The following is a 4,988-nucleotide window of genomic DNA, read 5'->3' as shown; positions in this document are numbered from 1 at the left end:
AAAATTCTAGAACTGGAAACACGATATATGATATAAAAATGCACAGTTTGAATACTGAAAAATAAAAGGTTAGTAAACTTGAAGACATAGAAATAGAAATAATACTATGTGAAGGAGAGAGAAAATAATTGAAGAAATGTACGAACACAGATTTAGGGAACTGTGATATCATATCAAGTTGTCTAATAAACAGATGTTGGGAATTCCAGAGAGATAAGAGAAGAAGATTAGAGCACATAAATTATATTTTTAAAATGACCAAAATGCCAAGTATGTTTAAAAATCATACCTTTACATCTTCAAGAAGTTCCACAAAATTTAAGCAGGATAAATCCAAAGAGAACCACACTTAGATATATCATACTCAAATTGCTGAAAAGAAAAGAAAAAGAGAAAATCTTAAACAGGAGCATAATATACAAAGTAATCTCAATACTCATGACAGATTCTCAACAGAAACAACAGGGTGGAGAAGACAGTGGAACAGTATCTATAAAATGCTGTTAAACTGTCAATCTAGAATTTTATATTCAGCAAAAATACCCTTAAAAATTGAGGGCAAAATAAAGACATTTTCAAATAAATAAACCTTGAAGAATTCTTAAAGAAAATCTGCTCTATCACAGATAACAAAAGACATTGTTCAGGCTGAAGAAAAATGATACAATATGAAAATGCAAATTTATAGAAAAGAATGAAGAGTTCCAAAAAGAGTACATATTTAGATGAATACAAAAGGCTGTGGTTTCTCTTAATTTTTTAAAGAAAAAATAAAAACCAGTAACATTACATTCTGTGCCTTGAATATATAAAACTAATATATGGCAAAAATAACATAAAGGATAGATATGGTTAAGGAATTATACTAATGGAAGGATCTTTGTCCTGTTATAGGAAGTTGTAAAACATTAACTTTAGATAAAATATGAAAAATATGAATGCATAATATTCACTAAAGTAACCACAAAACAAAGTGCAAATTCATACAGCAAATATTCCAAAGTATAGAAAAAGAACAATGATAAAAATAAAGATTAATACAAAAGGAGCAAGCAAGGAAGAAACAGAGGAACAACAGCTTAGATACGAGAAACAGAAAGCAAATAGTAAAATACGAGACATAAAAAACTGTATTAATAATTAAATTAAATTAAAAATAAGAGATTGTTATATTGGATAAATATACAATTAAAGGTTATCTACAAAATTTTATTTTAAATATAAAGATAAAAAAATAAATAAAAACTGCATAAGAAAGCTTGAGTGGTTAATAATAGAAAAAAATGTTTCATGACATAGAATTTTACTAGAGACAGAGGTATATTTCATGTTGATAAAAAAAGTTAAATCATCAGAAAGATATAATAATTTTAACTGTGTATGTACTTAAAAACAAATTTTTAAAATAAAATATAAGAAGAAAAGGGATTCAAGGGAGAAAAAAACAGCTACAATTACAGATATTTCAAGAAACCATTCCAGTAATCTATAAACAACTATACAAAATATCAGTTAGGATATACAATATTTGATAAATATTATTAACTAAACTTACCTAGTTAACATTTATAGAATGCCTCACCCAAAAAGCAGAAAACACATTTTTCTAAGTGTACATGGCACATTAACCATGGCAGACAATATGCCAGGCTACAATATAATTCTTTATGCATTTCAAAAAAACTGAAACTTCCAGAACATATACTCAGATCAAACAGAATTAAGTTAAAAATTTAATGTCAAAATTTCCAGATATTTTAGGTAACCAATGAATAAAAGAAGAAATAACAGAAAAACTGGAAAAGATTTTGAATCAGATGAAAATGAAAAATACAATATATCAACAACTGTGTAAAACAATGAAAGCAATGTTTAAAAGATAAATGCTTATATTAGAAAGATGAAATATTAAAAAAGAGTGATCCAGTTTTCACCATAAGAAGCTATAAAAAGAAGAGCAAATTAAACCCAAATAAAATGCATGGAAGGAAATAATAAAAATTAGAGCAGAAATTAATGATAGAGAAAATAGTTACAATGCATAGTACCAACATCATGAATAAAAGAGATAAGTATTACAGATATTACAGATATTAAATTAATGATAACAGTATATACTTCAATATATTTCACAATTTAGATGAAATGAACAAATTTATGAAAAAACTTATAAAAATGACCCAAGAAGAACTAGAAAACATAAATAGCCCTACTAAAGTAATTTAATTAATTTATTTAAAGCTTTCCCAAAAGGGATATTCCAGATGGTTTCACTGATTATTTCTATCAAATGTTGAAATGTGAAATAATACTAATCTTAAACAAATTGTTTCAGAAGTTAGAGGAGGATAGGTCTGCTCTGCCTATACTCTATGATAATTTTATGATTATTATTTCTCTGGTAACAAAGCCAAAAAAACTTGTAAGATGTAAACAGAATTATAGGCAATTTCTCTTATGAACATGTAATGCAAAATTTTGTAGAAAATATTATAAAACCTAATCCAGCAATATATAAAAAGGACAAAACATTATCATCAGGTGGAGGATTGTGTAGAAATTCAATGTTAGTTTTACATTCAAATTGAAATATTTTTATCACTTTAATGGAAGATAGGAGAAAAATTATATGATCATCTCAATCAATGTAGGATAATTATTACAATTTAACACCCATTCATGAAAATAAATTTCATCAAGCTGGAAATAGATGGGAAACCCTCAACATGACAAAGGATATTTATAAAAGACTTTATTATATTCAGGGCTGGAAAGATTGAGTGCTTTCCTGTAAAAGTGAGAATTAAGCGAGGATATCCTTATACTACCTTAAAGGAGGAAAACATAACTGAATTATTTTATGACTTAGGTTAGTCAAATATTCCTTAGATAGGGTACAAAAGTGAAAACAAGAAGAGAAAATACATTGATAAATTCTACTTCAAATAATGAAATACATTTGATCTTTAAAGAAACCACTAAGAAAATAAATAGGCAAGGCAGAGATTGGGAGAAGAAATGTGCAATGTAGTTTTGACAAAGAAATGGTACAAAACTATGTAATGACACTTAAAATGAACAATCAAAAGGCAAACAACACAATAAAGAGCTTGGAAAAAAACCTGAACATGTACTTCACAAAAGAAGACATTAGGGTATCAAGGCCAAGCACACACACATCAGAAAGTGTCCTCGACATCTTTACTCATCAAAGGAATGAAAAATAAAGCAACAATGAGAAACCACCACTAGAAATGAGAAATTCACTGCTGGAATGTCTAAAGCAAAATCTAATAAAATGAAATATTGGCAAGGATATGGTACAACTTGAACTCATATATTTAGACTATATAAAGTGACATAATCACTTCAGAGTGGCCACTTCTTAAAACATATGCATACACTATGACCCAGCAATTTCAATCCTAGTCATTTATCCAATACATATGATAGCATGCATCCGCAAAATGACTTGTATAACAACATGTATAGCAGCTCTATTAATAACTAGACAAAATTTGTAAACAATTTAAAAAATTATCAGTACAAGAATGGGTACAAATTTGAGGTCTATTCATACAGTTTTAAAAAAAAATAAATCACTGTTATAACCAAAGAAGCCACAATAAGTTCATAGTACTTTATTTCATGTAACGTTCAACAATAGGGAAAACTAATCTATGGTAATAAATATCAGAACAGTGGTTGCCAATGAAGGATGTTTATTGAATGGAATTAAGTACAGGGACATTTTCTTGGTCAATCAAAATGTTTTATATCATGATTAGGGTGTTGGTTACAAAGGTGTTAAATTTTCCAAAGCTCATCCGATTTTTAAAATTTAACAGTTTTATCAGCTTTTTGTGGCATAATCATAAAATTTAACACTTAATACCTATGTATTTCACTTTACCTAAAATTTACTTATAAAATAGGATTAATTATGATAGCCATTTTTACTTGTAATAAAACACTCGTGAAGACATCATCCACCCATCTATCCATCAATCCAGCCACCCATATATCCATCCACTCAACCAATATTTATTAAGAGCATCCTAGTCAATTACAGATGATATGAATATTTCAGTGGAGCTGCAATTAATGTAAATATGAAATTACTAAGCAATTGTGTACATGCTCTGAAAGAGCAAGCAAAATTTACTATTCAAGGGTTCTAATTCAGCTTTTGAAGTCAAGCAACCTTCTTAAAGAAGGTAATTAGTTCTCTCCCACATAATACTGGTGTAGATCTCAGGCCACTGAAACGTGGAATAGTAATGGTAAGTCATTTGTGTTTATCCTGTAGCTCCATTAACCCTTGAGATGATGCACCCTGGCCGAAAACTTGAATGCAAACTCATGAGAAACCATAAGCAGAATTTAGCGGAACCAGTCAATTAAGCTGCTCTCAGATTCCTTACCAACAGAAACTGAGATTGTTTTATGGTGCTACACTTTATAGTAATTTCTTATGATCCAAGAGATTATCCAATAGATAATATCAATCTGTGATATGACCAGAGGTGCGTTTAAAACTTTTATACTATAATTTATTTTGGGTAGAGAATTTAACCTATTACTTGCTAGATTCTACTGAATTTTTAGCATTTTAGAACTGCAAAACACTTTGAAGATCTATTTGTTAATTTTTTTCAAGGATACAATATATGCTTTAACAGAAAGTGCTAACTTCCATAGCCTGTGTTAATATTTATGAAGTGCTTTTGAAGAATAGGAATTCATGTAATCCTCACTACAATTCGTGGAGCAGAAATTCTTATCGCCAGTGTATAGACATAAAAGCTGAGCTCAGGAAGTTATACAGCTTGTCCACAATCAGACAGTTAATAAGAATCAGCACTTGGACCTGAACTCCATTTATCTATTTTAGAGATAGGAAAATTGTGAACTTGTAAATAGGCCAAAGTCACTAATGGCCATGGAGAATGTGAACTCAAGTTTTCTCATTTCCAATCTGGGTTTTC

The sequence above is a fragment of the Balaenoptera physalus genome, assembly GCF_965194825.1.
Source record: "Balaenoptera physalus genome assembly, chromosome: 10".
NCBI lineage: Eukaryota > Metazoa > Chordata > Mammalia > Artiodactyla > Balaenopteridae > Balaenoptera > Balaenoptera physalus.
Note: the sequence above shows the minus strand (reverse complement) of the source record.